This window comes from Triticum urartu, chromosome 2 (assembly GCF_003073215.2).
Source record: "Triticum urartu cultivar G1812 chromosome 2, Tu2.1, whole genome shotgun sequence".
NCBI lineage: Eukaryota > Viridiplantae > Streptophyta > Magnoliopsida > Poales > Poaceae > Triticum > Triticum urartu.
The window spans coordinates 43,032,101-43,047,465 of record NC_053023.1 but is presented as its reverse complement, the minus strand read 5'-3'; the positions used below and the strand labels follow the sequence as shown (position 1 = coordinate 43,047,465).

Sequence of the window (15,365 nt, the reverse complement as noted above, 5' to 3'; positions counted from 1 at the left end):
GGATGTTCAACAATATCAAAGAACAGGAACCGTTTCGATAAGTCAATAGGTGGCGCCGGTTTGTGGTGGATAATCTCATTTCGACCAAACAAAATTCTCCACAACAACATGAGCAAGTGCGGATGTTCAACAATATCAAAGAACGGAAGCATGTGGGCAACGACAAAGATCGTGAAAGGTGGTATTAGATTGGTCAATGATTATTTGTTTCAAGGGTTATTATGTGCTTCCTCCCATGTCGGTAGTGCACTATTGGCAGTTCACCATGCGAACACATATACTTTTGGAGATGCCAGGCTACCTTGTATAACCTTCAAATGCTGCGGTCTCCACCTGGTGACCTACTAGAGCAACCTTGTATTTGCTGACAAACTTCATCGAAGTACATCTTATACACACTGCAAATAGAAAATTTCTCTGGCGGCTCACTCGCCCGAGCAATGAAGTCTGCGTTGTTCGCAGCAGGGAGTTTTAGCTTCAGGATCTCCGACGCATCAAGAGGGAGGTAGCACCTGATCGTGTTCATGTCCCATGATCCGTACATCAAAAAGATGGTTCCCGTGTACAACGTGTATCTAAAAAATGTGACATGTGTTGAAGAAAACCCAACAAATGAAGAAACAAAAAGAAAACCCCAAAACCGAGAAAATGAAATAAAATAAAAGATCATATGTATTGCGTTGGGGCGTTAATGTTTTGATCCCCCATTAGTGTAGGAAGATGAGTCGACCCATTAGACACCGAAGGGAAGCGAGCGCTTCGTCAGTTTTGGGAATGAGAAGGCTTCTCGTTGGTTTTAGGAACCTTTCACTCGTTTTTCTTTCTTTTTCTTCCATCAGTTTTTCCTGGGTTTTTTCCCTTGTGTTTGTTTCTTTATTTTTTTCCACCTGTTTTAGGGTTTTTTTTCCTTTCCTTTTTAACGTCCCTGAACATTCTTTGAATTCATCTAAAATTCGTAAACTCACAAATATTTGATCAAATCTTGAATTTTTAAAATTCACAAATATTGTATACATTCGTGAATACTTTTGTAAATTTGTAAATATTGTTTGACTTTGTGAGCAAAGATTTTTTAATTCACAAACAATTTTCTTATTTGCAGATATTTTTTAATTTTCGAGCATTTTTTTAGTATATGCGTATTTTTTATTTTGTCAACACTTTTCAAATTCGCAAAAGTTTTTCATATTTGGGAACATTTTTTTAATTCGTAAAAAAATCAAATTCACGAACATATTTTGAATTCACCAACATTTTCGAAGTCATGAATAAGTTTACAAATTTATCAAAAATAATAATTCATGAATAGATTTTAAAATTCGCAAACATTTTTTTAGTTCTAGAAAATTTTCAAAACTTTTTTGTTTGACAAATGATTTTTGTAATTTGTAATATAAACACACTTTATTCCAGTTTCATGGCATTCCTAGAAATAAAGGGAAAATAGTACAAAGGCTCACGCAGGGATGGATCGTTAACCTATTGTCTCTGTGATGGGCCAGGCCCACAATATGGTGGTGCAGGCGACGCTAGTTTTTCTTTTGCTCGCTTAAAGCGATACATAGCATCGCCCCTAGTTAAGTTCAAAAAATAATAATTAGCATCGCCCCTAGATAACAGGCGCCCACAAGTTTAAAAACAATTGTTGCAGGCGCCACATGATATAGGCAGATCATTACCTGTACCCCTAATAATTCGAGATACCCCAAAAAGTTGCAAGTTTTGAAAATAATTGTTTGTGAATTCAAAAAATGTATGGGAAATCATAGAATTTTTGTTGTTTCAATTTTTTTTGGTGTTTTTACAAAACTGCTCGCAAATTATAAAATTTTTTTGGATAAAAACGTTGGGAAATAAAATCATGTTCATGATTTTGAAAATAATAATAGTGTATCCAAAACTTATTCGTTAATATGAAAAATGGCAATTAAATTTGAGAAATATTTAAAAAATTGTGAATTAAAAAAATCAAAATTAAAAAAAGATCATTGATTCAAAAAATGTTTGCTGCGTCAAAAATTTCATGAATTTGAAGACTATGCATGCATTTCAAAAAAATGTTCTTCTAAACTGAACAAATGTTCGTGCATTTAATAAAAATGTCCAAATTTTAAAATAATGTTTGCCGATTCAAAAGCCTTTTATGTCTAGGATTTGAGTAGTTTTTGAAAAGTCTTTATATGTCTAGCAGTTGGGAGTAGGTCGTGCTAGATGAGATTTATTATTAAAGTTTTAAACATTCCCTTGCATGACACAATGACAGGTGTGTCGTGCAGTGGGAAGCTCATTGCCTTGGGATTTACTATCGAATGCATTGCGATCACATGCACATCGCGTCCATGATCAGCGAGGATGGGAAGAAAGATAAGTGGTAACATGATGAGCCACAGTGTTAAAATACAGGACGCTGATATGTCGGGGTATTGAGTCATACTTATTTGGTTAGCGTGTAATTTCTTTGTCTCCCATTGCAACGCACGGACATGATTGCTAGATACGTCATTAAAATGCCCCCAAAGTTGCAAAATATTACCTACCAATGCCATGTATAAGTGACAAAAAACTTTTTGCAGGGAATCCCCTGCCTGGGCCGGCTCAATCATAGGGACCTACTATACTACACTCTACGCGCTAGAGAAGACACAGCGCACCAGTTTGGGCCGACCCATGTTCGGGCAACTATTTTTTTAGTTTCGTTTTTTATTTTCATTTTCAGTTTTGTTTTATTTCTACTCTAAATAATTTGAAACTTCAAAAACTTTCGAAATTTTTAAAAAATAATTTTGAAATAAAGTGTTTGTGAAATTAAAAAATGGTCAGAATTTTTATAAAAATGTTTGCATATTCAAAAAAATATTCATGATTTTGAAAAATATGCTTGCACAATAAAAAAAGTCCATGATTTTGAAACAAAAAGTCCGTGTATTACATTAATGAAATTTAACAAAATGTTTGCTAATTCAAACATGTTCATGCATTTTAGAAAATGTTCTAAAATTTTAAAAATAGTTCGTGAATGTTCCTTGATTCATAAAATGTTTGTTGATTCAGAAAATGTTCATGCATTTCAGAAAATTTTCGTGAATTTTAAAAAATGATCCACAATTTTCGAAAAAATTGTTCATCGATTCAAAATAAAATGCTTAAAACCGTTCTCAATATTAAAAAATGTCCACAATTTTTAAAAATTGTTTTTAAATAGTAAAAAATGTTTATGATTTTTTAAAATATTTCCAAATTCTTAAAAATCTTCATGAATGATCGAAGGTATGTAGTTAAACAGTAATACTTCTGAGTCTTTGTGACTATATACCCGCGTGAATTTTGAAAAATTAACTGCCGGGGTGGATTGGAATATTATAGTGTATTTTTTGAAAAATGTTTCTTGAAATTCACAGTATTTCTTTGAATTACCAAATTTTTTGACAACCACAATATTTTTTTGAAAATGTGAACATTGCTTCAATTTGTGAATAAATTAAAAAAACATTTCTTGCATTTGTGAACAAATTTTCAAAATCATGCGAAGAGATGTGAACAAAATGTGGTCAGAGCCATTGGAGATTATGATTTTTTTTCTTCCATTGCAACACCCGGGCCATTTTGCTTGTCCAAATAAGAGAAACATAAATATCCATCCTTTATTATTAGATCAGATACAGGTAGATTTAGAGATAGGGATAGAGATATAAGGATATAAATATTATATTAGGATTCATTTCGAAAAAGATAATGCTTCCGGTCGGTGTGTGATGCGCACATCCAACTATGCGACAAAACATATATATATATATATATATATATATATATATATATATATATATATATATATATATATATATATAGAGAGAGAGAGAGAGAGAGAGAGAGAGAGAGAGAGAGAGATATTCTGAAGAAACATATGTGTGCAAGATCCTCTGAAATTAAGGTTGGCTATTACTAGGTGTGATTTGAAGTTGTAGCCTCCAAAGGATGGTGTCATACATCTACCACATTTAAGGATGGAGATATGTTGTATTCCACCTTTGAAGACCTGGACACTTACTACATCCGTTTTGGTTTATTACTCCCCAATGTATTCTATGTCAAATTTTGACCGTAAATTTAAATAATAAAATGTTTATGCATGTCACAAAAAATTATATCATTGGAAACTATGTTCGAATACGAATCCAACCATATAATTTTCTTGACATGCATTAACATTTTCTTAGTTAAATATTTGGTCAAAATTTGACACAAATTACAAAGGGGACCAAGAAATCAGGACAGAGGTAGTACTGTTATAGTCTCTTCGATCCATATTAATTGACGTTGATTTACGATAATTAATTGTCGCTCATTTAATACAAAGTTGTATGTTTGTATTAAATAAGCGACAACTAATATGGACCAAAGGGAGTAATGCATTTCACAAATGATAGGGCTAGCTAGCTTTATATATCTGGATAGGGAATATGGGGAGGAGACCCAAACATGGCCAGAAGAGTTTGATCTTCGACCATGGGCATGGCCATGGCCATGGGTGCAAAGTCAATGATGAAGAAGAGCTTATTGCTAATATTGTTTGTGTGCCCGCTGACCATCACTGTGACCGATTGCGCAAAGGAGATCACTCCCTCTGTTCCCCAGGATCCTCGTGCGCAATAATTTATTTACTTTTCTTTCTTTCAGTTTTGATTGAATAAATTTTTGGGTTAATCACGACTATTGGCCATGGGATGCAGCGGGAAACAAAATCTGCGGTGCCGTCAGCAAAACATGGCCCTGGTTGAAGTTTTGCGGCAGACACGACACCTGCAATAAGCCATGCCGGGCAGAAGGGTTCGAGGGGGGCTGCTGCGGCATGTTCCCCTTCGTATCGACCTGTTGTTGCACCAAGCATTGTCTTAGAGCCGCCCCTGGGCAGTCCGTGCAACCCGTGCACAAGGGCGACAAACAAATTCAAGCCATTTTTAGAGAATGTTGACTAATTGACAGGTCTGTAGTTGGCATCAAACACAATAAACTATGCTATAAGGGTGAGTAACCGCGCGGTACACGTGTCCTTGTTACTGTGTTGACGAGAGAGAGAAAATGAAGCGAGTAAAATAAAAAAGGGGAAAACTTCGCACAGTCCTCGGGCTCCCCTCTTTCTTGCTCACGGTCTCTCACTCCAGCGTTCCTCTTTTCCGCTGCCACCTTCGCCGGCCGGTTCCCGCGAACTCCGGCGGTCTCCGCCATCGTGCTGGCTACCAATCTCTCCATCTCCTCGCGCTCTATATACTCCACCGCATGGATACGTCGATCCCATCCTCCCGTGGTTGCCCGCATCAGTTTTCCCAATCTAGGGTTTCGGTGCGGTCGACCTCCTTATTGTTGGCGATGCTCCAGCGCCTTGGTCTGGTTTGTCTCCTGTCATACTTTCTCGTGCTGATGTGCCTCCTGGATGGCGCTCTTGTGCCTAGGATGCACGCCCACGTCGGCGGGGACGGCACAGTGAGCGGGTGGGAGGAGAGGCGGTGGCTTTGATCTATTATCTATGTCCACATGGGAGGCGACAGAGCGATCTAGACGAGATGACTGGTGCCGGTTTCCTCACCAGCTGCAGGTCCGTATCTCGGTTCCTGCCCATCGTCTGCCACCATGGGGCCTGCTGCTTTGGGAGAAGGCTAAGGTGAGACGTCGCTGCACCCAAAATTTCTGTTTCTGAATTGTTTCGTTGTTCTCTCACCTGACTGGATTTTCTTTGTTGTCCAGCGTCACTCTTTGTGTGCATCTATCTTTGATTCTTAAGTACGTCCCTAGCCCCACCGTGCCTTCCACTCGTTGTTTCAATTGCGGCTGATTTTTTCATTTCTTGGTCGTGCAAGTTGACACCATCGTATTGGCCCATAATTTTGAGAGAGCCAAGGAATTGATTTATTATATTGTTAGCATGGGAACATTTTTAGCAAAACAATTGATGGTTTGACTTCTCTATCAAAATTTTGGTTCGGCAATAGATTTTGGAAGAACAAAAAGATCCTTTGTAGTTCACACTTTGACCAACATCTGAAGATGGCAAAAGCAAGAAACCTTCCAGAAATTCATGGTTTGACTTCTCTGTCAAAATTTTGGTTCAACAGATTTCGGAAGTATAAAAAGATTCTTTTAGTTCACACTTTGACCAACATCTGAAGATGGCAAAAGCAAGAAACATTCCATAAATTCATTGCTGAAGTAAGTAGCAAATGTGCATTCTAATGTGTACATTGGCTTTCTACCCATTGTAGTGTGTAATAGGGATTTAGACTGTTCCACTTGCTGGTCCTGCTATTGCACAATAAAGACTCCATATATTTGATACACTTTGATTTGATTAGGTAATTAAGTTAGGACTTCGAAGTAGTCTACTAAGAATGGATAAGCCTGGATCCAAACTTTATTCATAGTAATTTGGATACTTAGATTCTTAGGATTTAATGCATTATTCTGTGTGAACAAAAAGTACAATTCTTCCCATGAATCTGTTAATCCGTCTTTTTGTTTGTTGCAACTAACATTTTCAACTATACTAATAGACGAGAACATGATGCATGTTTGTCTGGCAGAGAATTAACCTCGCTTCCTTACATCCTTTGAATTCAAATACAAAATATGGATGCCATGATAAGTGGCAGAAACAATCTTAATTTATATTATCATATATTCTATTTCATGAGCCATGCATATTTGAGATTTTTTTCCTTTTAGCATCTTAGTCGTGTAGTCACTACGAAGAATGATTAACATATGTAGTTTACTATGTTTGGACTGCACCACTAATTTAATTTGTCTTTGCTGAATGTTACATATGTACTAACCCCTACTAAGCTAAATCAGATACGAGGGAACTTTGTGGCGGCATTTACACTGTCTAAGGAAGGTGCGGATGCAAGCTCACATGTTTTTCTAATTTTGTTTGTAGCTAGCTCTTGGTTACTAACTTATGAAAAAATGCTTACTTTGTACTAAGTTGGTAGGGTTGCTGAAAATTCCATTAACATCAACTTTCTATGTTGCTGCATTCCCTTTGTAAGCAAAGAAACATCATCTTTCAACTCGGACAAAGATTTCTTGAATGTTGCAGACTGCTATGTTCACCTGTCTGACACGTTTTGGATTCTATCGCATATGAGGTTGGTATCATGAAACAACCCATTTTACTTTCATTTTCAAGACTCATGCACACCATCTACCTGCTAAAATCGCCGGGAATGACTACAAGATGAAGGCGCACAGGGTTTCTTCTCACCTTCCTCTGGGTTTTCTCTTTGATATCCATTGCCTTGGGCTTTTCTTGATTCCTTCTCTAATAACTACGTTTGGTTTACTAGCTAAAATGTAAATCCATGAGCCACTTAGAACCCCTCACGATTTTTAGTTCTACCCCATTATTGTTTCGACTGCTGAACTTCTGTGCTATTTTTGGGACTACAGTTATCAGAACTCCCTAAGAGTTATTACTAGTGAGAATGAGCCATTGTTTCTTTTTCATGTTGGTCTCTATCAAACCATAACTTTTATGTATCGATGATCTGCGCCATGGACGGCTGATGAGTATTCAATAATGACTGGCATGTTGTGCACTAAACGTTGCACTTTTTATGGTGTTCTTCCTCGAGGACTATTGAGCATTAGAGTTACCAAGAACTAAACCGAGTGATCATATTAAGCAGGGACTTTCAGTGTGGTTTGAACACGAACGGCTACAAAGGGCAAGAGCTTCAGGAAAAGGCATTGAAGAGGTGTTTGCACCATGTTTGTGATTATGTCCTATGAGTTATCTGCAATTATTAACCATATGGTTAACTGCAGACCTATCGCATCCCTGGTTTAAGTCTTATTTTGTTATTTCCAGGAGCTACTTGCTCATCCTGATCCATCTCTTTAGAAGTTACACATGAGGTCGTGTATTGTAAATTCCTAAGCTTCTACTGTTGACTTACTAATTCAGTATCTATATGTAGGTGGGTAATATTAGTTGCATTTCAGGATCCTGTTTTGTTAAACTATAGCTAAGTTATGTGGTCGAATCTAATGGACTCAAATAAATATAATTTGATGTGACAATCCATGTCATATTATAACTCATGGCCAACTTAGCAAGAACAAAATTGTGAAATGAGTTGTGTAAAGTGTTGATCTTGGTATTATTTGCCTATCTTTAGGAATTGTGTTACAGTGATGTCAACTATGGAGTAAACTTATTGTAATATTATTTTTGTGCTCCATGGTTTAGGTACAAGGAGCTGAAGGTCTTACTGTTAGAGTGGTTTCTTAAGATGCAAGAGTGCTTCAGGTGATTTTTTTAAGAAGGAAAATTATCATGGGAAATTTCCGTACAAATCAAAGGTGATCCTGTAATACTTTATTTAACAAATTATTTCTTCATTGTATCCAAGTTAATTATAACTTAGATAATTAGTACATAATGAGGGCTAACTTTTGGTTACTTGTCCGTGCGTGCTTGATGAATCCAACCCTTCCATCTGTAGGGCCCAGCGAAAGGGAATCAATATGTACATCGCCAGGAAGAAGATCCAGAAGGGCATGGGCGTCGAGCCCTCTAAGTTCGGGGATACCATTGAGAAGGTGAGCATCTCTCGTGTTCCTCACATTGCCGGCTTTGTGTCATTTCTACTTTCTACATCTATAACTGCTCTTTAGTTTGCTTTGTCAAGGTTTAACGTGCTTGTGGTGGCTAATATCTCTGTAGCTAGGTTTTCTTTGACCTGGAGAATGACAACCAGGAGCTCAAGAGTGACCTCAAGGACCTCTACATTAGCACTGCAATGTAAGTCGCATTTCACTACATCAAGATCCTCCTGATCTATTGTGCATGCCGATCTATTTGGCTTCGGTGTACGAGATAATGATACGGTCATGATGTGCATAAAACTTCTAAGGTTTGTAGGCTACCTCTGTATTCTCCTTTTACTTGCGAACCAGTTAGTTAACTTTTATTGTACATGCATTCTTTGAATTCCGTGGATGCTCTTTATATTGGTAAATTGGTTGTGCCACCTACCATAATAGTTTCTTTTGGTCTAAGAACTTTTACAACAAAACCCCTAGCCACCAAAGCATTACTGCATGGAAATTACTGTGACATTACTATGTTTGAATTTTATGCAGAAACAAGTCAGCGAACTGGAAATAGAAATAGGTTAGTTCCATGGTTATTGAAGATAGCGTGGGCTTCATACAAGGAGATGTTGTGTTTTGACAATATTAAGAAATTGAGTTAACTTAGTTTGAACTCACAACATATTGTACTAAAAATTTGTGCTCTAAGAAACTCTACATTTCATGGAACTCGATGATGCCTCGTTTTGTCCAAAATTGTTTATATGCTGAGGCAATCGAATTTGTTGGTGCAATGCTTCATGATCGTTTTCAGCCTACTTGTATTTCTGAGGTTAGAACAACTTAATGTTGATTTTTATTTTCTCTTTCTCTTTTCTGCAATACATGCTTTTCATAAGGTGGTCCATAGTTGGTCCTCGAAGAAATTCATGACTGGATGGAAGGTAGAGCTGTATGATCTGGCAGCATTCACTTTCTATGCTCCTTTGTCCATTGGAAAATAATGCTGGTAGGTTTTGTCGTAAGGTTGCCATGAGCATAGCTAAATAGTATGGACAGTGTCACAGTGCAAACCTATTCTTTGATGCCAGGGCCGATCTCATTCTTTTCAAAAGAACCAACTTGACAAATCGAGAATATCAAATGGATCATGCTTGCTGCATATTATGTTTTTTACAACTTTTATGACTGGAGGAAGGAGGACTGACTAATTTAATCATATGAAGAGTGATCCTGGCAGTCTCGCGGCCTTGGCTTAGTTTGCACTCTTCAGAAAAGATTGTGGTTAGTGAAATGGCTTCATTGGCCTTTGATTTTGAGTCCCGTCCAAAGTTATACAAGTTTGTCCCCTGATTTCCTTTTATTTTTCCTCTGTAAGGCATGAGTTTCCCAACAAGACATGTTGAAGAAAGTTGCCACATGTTAACATAGCAGTGCTTTTTCAAGATTTATTACCATTTGTGGACCATGAAATAGCTTTTATTTTTCTTCAGGGTATATATCCTTGTCATTGGTATCCAGTTATCTGCTGGTTGGGACTGGGTCTATTTGTATGGCCACAGAAGAAGCCAGGAAGGTGGGGCAGAGCAGGAGGACAAATCTATGGTGGTGATCTAGTGTGGGGTGGGAGAAGGATCTGCGTGGGGAGTGTGGTATCTCACATCTCTCTCATAGTTTACGCTCAATTAATCCAGTACTATCATGTACCGGTATCATGGAGTTAGACAGGTAAAAAGTGACTATTTATCTTATCTTTGCTCAATTAATTTATAGCACTTTCTCATCTTTTATGATTGCCACCGACATCTTCGTTCAAATTTAGCATCAGTTTCCTGCTGGTAAGTCACGGTGTTCTTCGAATTATATAACACATTGTCACAATCAGATCTTTACTTTCAACATTACTCGACTGGACACCGTTATTTCTATTTGCAAAAAAGAGGATTTTTTTGGAACATTCCACTCAATTGTTGAAACACAGTGAATGAGATTTTGCTATTGGCACTCCCTTTTGCTGTGTAGTAGTTGCCTATGGTAATGTGGCACACGGCTGTATGTTACTCGTGCATCTAGAAGTTCATGTCTCTGATAATGTCTCCTTATGTTTACATAGCCCAGTTGACAAATATTCCAAAACTAATATAGTGTGTTACTTTTCCTTGTTTGCTCAGCGACTGACTGAATGAACTGGTGGGCTCTATGTTTCCCCTACTATGGTTGGAAGCAGGTCAGATAGACTAATCGCAGGAGCTAGGGCTGCAAAGATGTCTCTAGGATTGAACGGTGATACGTCCATTTTGCATCATGCTTTTATATCAATATTTATTGCATTATGGGTTGTTATTACACATTATGTCACAATACTTATGTCTATTCTCTCTTATTTTACAAGGTTTACATAAAGAGGGAGAATGCCGGCAGCTGGGATTCTGGCTGGAAAAGGAGCAAATATTATAGACCTATTCTGCACAGCTCCAAAAGTCCTGAAACTTCACGGATGATGTTTTCCAAATATATAAAAAATACTAAGCGCAAGAACCTCACCGGGGGGGGGGGCACACCCTGCCCACGAGGGTGGGGGGCACGCTCTACCCCCCTGGGCGCGCCCCTACCTCGTGGGCCCCCTGGTGGCCCTCCGGTGACCATCTTCTGCTATATGGACTCTTTCGATGGGAAAAAAATCATAAGCCATCTTCTCGGACGAAACTCCGCCGCCACGAGGCGGAACCTTGGCGGAGCCAATCTAGGGTTCTGGCGGGGCTGTTCTGCTGGGGAAACTTCCCTCCCGGAGGGGGAAATCATCGCCATCGTCATCACCAACACTCCTCTCCTCGGGAGAGGGAAATCTCCATCAACATCTTCACCAGCACCATCTCATCTCAAAACCCTAGTTCATCTCTTGTATCCAATTCTTGTCTCCAAGTCCGGGATTGGTGCTAGTAGGTTGTTAGTAGTGTTAATTACTGCTTGTAGTTGATGCTAGTCGGTTTAATTGGTGGAAGATCATATGTTCAGATCCTATATGCACATTAATACCCCTCTGATTATGAACATGTTTATGCTTTGTGAGTAGTTACTTTTGTTCCTGAGGACATGGAAGAAGTCTTGCTATTAGTGGTCATGTGAATTTGGTATTCGTTCGATATTTTGATGAGATATATGTTGTCTCTCCTCTAGTGGTGTTATGTGAACGTCGACTACATGACACTTCACCATTGTTTGGGCCTAGAGGAAGGCATTGGGAAGTAATAAGTAGATAATGGGTTGCTAGAGTGACAGAAGCTTAAACCCTAGTTTAATCGTTGCTTCATAAGGGGCTGATTTGGATCCATATGTTTCATGCTATGGTTAGGTTTACCTTAATACTTTTGTTGTATTTGCGGATGCTTGCAATAGAGGTTAATCATAAGTGAGATGCTTGTCCAAGTAAGGGCAGCACCCAAGCACCGGTCCACCCACATACCAAATTATCAATGTACCGAACGCGAATCATATGAGCGTGATGAAAACTAGCTTGACGATATTCCCATGTGTCCTCGGGAGCGCTTTACATCATATTAGAGTTTGTACAGGCTTGTCCTTTGCTACAAAAGGATTGGGCCACCTTGCTGCACTTTATTTACTTTTGTTACTTGTTGCTCGTTACAAATTATCCTATCACAAAACTATCTGTTACCACTTATTTCAGTACTTGCAGAGAATACCTTGCTGGAAACCGCTTATCATTTCCTTCTGCTCCTCGTTGGGTTCGACACTCTTACTTATCGAAAGGACTACGATAGATCCCCTATACTTGTGGGTCATCAAGAATCTTTTATGGCGCCCTTGCCGGGGAGTGAAGCGCCTTTGGTAGGTGGAATTTGGTAAGGTAAATTTTATATAGTGTGCTGAAATTTACTGTCACCTGTTACGATGGAAAGTAGTCCTCTAAGGGGCTTGTTTGGGGTATCTTCACCCCGACCAGTAGAGCAAAGAGTTGCTCCTCAACCTACTAAACCTACTGAAAATGAAAATGCTTGCTTTGAAATTCCTTTGGGTATGGTAGAAAAACTGTTAGCTAATCATTTTTTAGGAGATGGAACAAAACATCCTGATGAGCATCTAATATATGTGGATGAAGTTTGTGGATTATTTAAGCTTGCAGGTGTACCCGGAGATGTTGTTAAGAAGAAGGTCTTCCCTTTATCCTCGAGGGGAGATGCATCGACATGGTATAGGCTATTTGATGATATGGAGTCTTGGAACTACAAACAATTGAAATTGGAATTTCATCAAAAGTTTTATCATATGCATCTTGTTTATCGTGATCGCAATTATATATATAATTTTTGGCCTCGCGAAGGAGAAAGCATCGCTCAAGCTTGGGGGAGGCTTAAATCAATGTTATATTCATGCCCCAATCATGAGCTCTCAAGAGAAATGATTATTCAAAAAATTTATGCTCGGCTTTCTAGTAACAATCGCACCATGCTTGATACTTCTTGTGCTGGCTCTTTTATGATGAAGACTATTGAATTCAAATGAGATTTATTGGAAAGAATTAAACACAACTCTGAAGATTGGGACCTCGACAATGGTAAGGAGTCAGGTATCACACCTAGTTTTTATTGTGTTAAATCTTTTACGGATACTGATATTTTTCATAAATTTAGCACTAAATATGGACTTGACTCTGAGATAGTAGCTCCTTTCTGTGAATCTTTTGCTGCTTATGTTGATCTCCTCAAGGAGAAGTGGTTTAAATATCATCCTCCCATAGAAGTAAAAGTAGCTGCACCTATTAAAGTAGAAGAAAAGACTATCACTTATAATGATCGTATTGTTCCTACTTCTTATGTTGAGAAACCACCTTTCCCTGTTAGGATAAAGGATCATGCTAAAGCTTCAACTATGGTTCGTAAAAGCAATATTAAAACATATACACCTCCTGAGCAAGTTAAGGTTGAACCTAATATTGCTATTGTTAAAGATCTCTCTCTGATAATATAGATGGGCATGTTATTTATTTCTGTAATGAAACTGCTAGAATTGCTAAACCCCGTGATACAGATAAACCTAGACATGTGGTAGGCATGCCTATTATTTCTGTTAAAATAGGAGATCATTGTTATCATGACTTGTGTGATATGGGTGCTAGTGCTGGTGCAATACCTATTGACTTATACAAAGAAATTATGCATGACATTGCACCCGTTGAATTAGAAGATATTGATGCCACAATTAAACTTGCTAATAGAGATACTATTTCACCAATGGGAATTGTTAGAGATGTTGAAGTCTTGTGTGGGAAAACTAAATATCCTGCTGATTTTCTTGTCCTTGGTTCCCCACAAGATAGTTTTTGTCCCATTATATTTGGTAGACCCTTCTTAAATACTGTTAATGCTACCATAGACTGCAAAAGGGATGTTGTTACTGTCGGTTTAGATGATATGACTCATGAATTTAATTTTTCTAAATTTAGTAGACAACGCCGTGAGGAAGAATTACCTAGTAAGGATGAAATTATTGGTCTTGCTTCTATTGCCGTACCTCCTAGTGATCCTTTAGAACAATATTTGCTAGACCATGAAAATGATATGTTTATGAATGAAAGAAGGGAATTAGATGAAGTATTATTTAAACAGGAACCTATTCTGAAAAACAATTTACCTGTTGAAACCCTAGGGGATTCTCCTCCACCCAAGGGTGATCCCGTGTTTGAGCTTAAACCATTACCTGATACTCTTAAATATGCTTATCTTGATGAGAAAAAGATATATCCTATTATTATTAGTGCTAACCTTTCAGAACACGAAGAAGAGAGATTATTGAAAACTCTGAAGAAGCACCGTGCTGCTATTGGGTATACTCTTGATGCATTAGTCCCACTCTGTGTCAACATAAAATTAATTTGGAAGAAGATGCTAAACCAGTTCGTGATCATCAACGTCGTCTGAATCCTAAAATGAAAGAAGTGGTAAGAAAGGAGATACTAAAGCTCCTCGAGGCAGGTATAATTTATCCCGTTACTGATAGTAAGTGGGTAAGTCATGTCCATTGTGTCCCTAAGAAGGGAGTTTTTACTGTTGTTCGTAATGATAAATATGAATTGATTCCTCAAAGAATTATTACTGATTATAGAATGGTAATTGATTTCCGCAAATTAAATAAGGCTACTAAAAAAGATCATTACCCCTTACCTTTTATCGATCAAATGCTAGAAAGATTGTCTAAACATACACATTTTTGCTTTCTAGATGGTTATTCTGGTTTCTCTCAAATACCTGTGTCAGCCAAGGATCAATCAAAGACTACTTTTACATGCCCTTTTGGTACTTTTGTTTATAGACGTATGCCTTTTGGTTTATGTAACGCACCTGCTACCTTTAAAAGATGCATGATGGCTATATTCTTTGACTTTTCATGGACGACTTTTCCATCTATGGATTTTTTTTGATGATTGTTTGAGCAACCTTGATCGAGTTTTGCAGAGATGTGAAGAAACTAATCTTGTCTTGAATTGGGAAAAGTGCCACTTTCTCTACCTAATATTAAAGGACAGATCGTTTCTCCACTTTTTTTGGTTTACGGTGAGACCAGGTAATTTTTCGTTCGTCGGACCCAGACATTTTTTTCGTTCTGTCTCGATCGAATAAAAAACACGCAGCTTTGAATCCTAAAATGAAAGAAGTGGTAAGAAAGGAGATACTAAAGCTCCTCGAGGCAGGTATAATTTATCCCGTTGCTGATAGTAAGTGGGTAAGTCATGTCCATTGTGTCCCTAAGAAGGGAGT

The 15,365-nt window shown here is 37.9% G+C and overlaps 1 long non-coding RNA gene across 6 annotated transcripts; it reads left to right on the top strand.

Moving 5' to 3' along the window:
- Positions 1-5,124: 5,124 nt before the first annotated feature.
- LOC125535544 lies at positions 5,125-11,043 on the top strand. Of its 6 annotated transcripts, XR_007294720.1 has the most exons (10): positions 5,125-5,656; positions 5,740-7,748; positions 7,862-7,908; positions 8,243-8,355; positions 8,499-8,595; positions 8,720-9,598; positions 9,681-9,873; positions 10,083-10,317; positions 10,761-10,872; positions 10,982-11,043. It is a non-coding gene; the product is annotated as an uncharacterized LOC125535544 (long non-coding RNA). The 6 variants fall into 6 exon arrangements; XR_007294721.1 differs by having other exon boundaries at positions 5,125-5,337; positions 5,448-5,656; positions 5,740-8,355; XR_007294723.1 differs by lacking the exon at positions 7,862-7,908.
- The last annotated feature ends 4,322 nt before the right edge of the window (positions 11,044-15,365 follow it).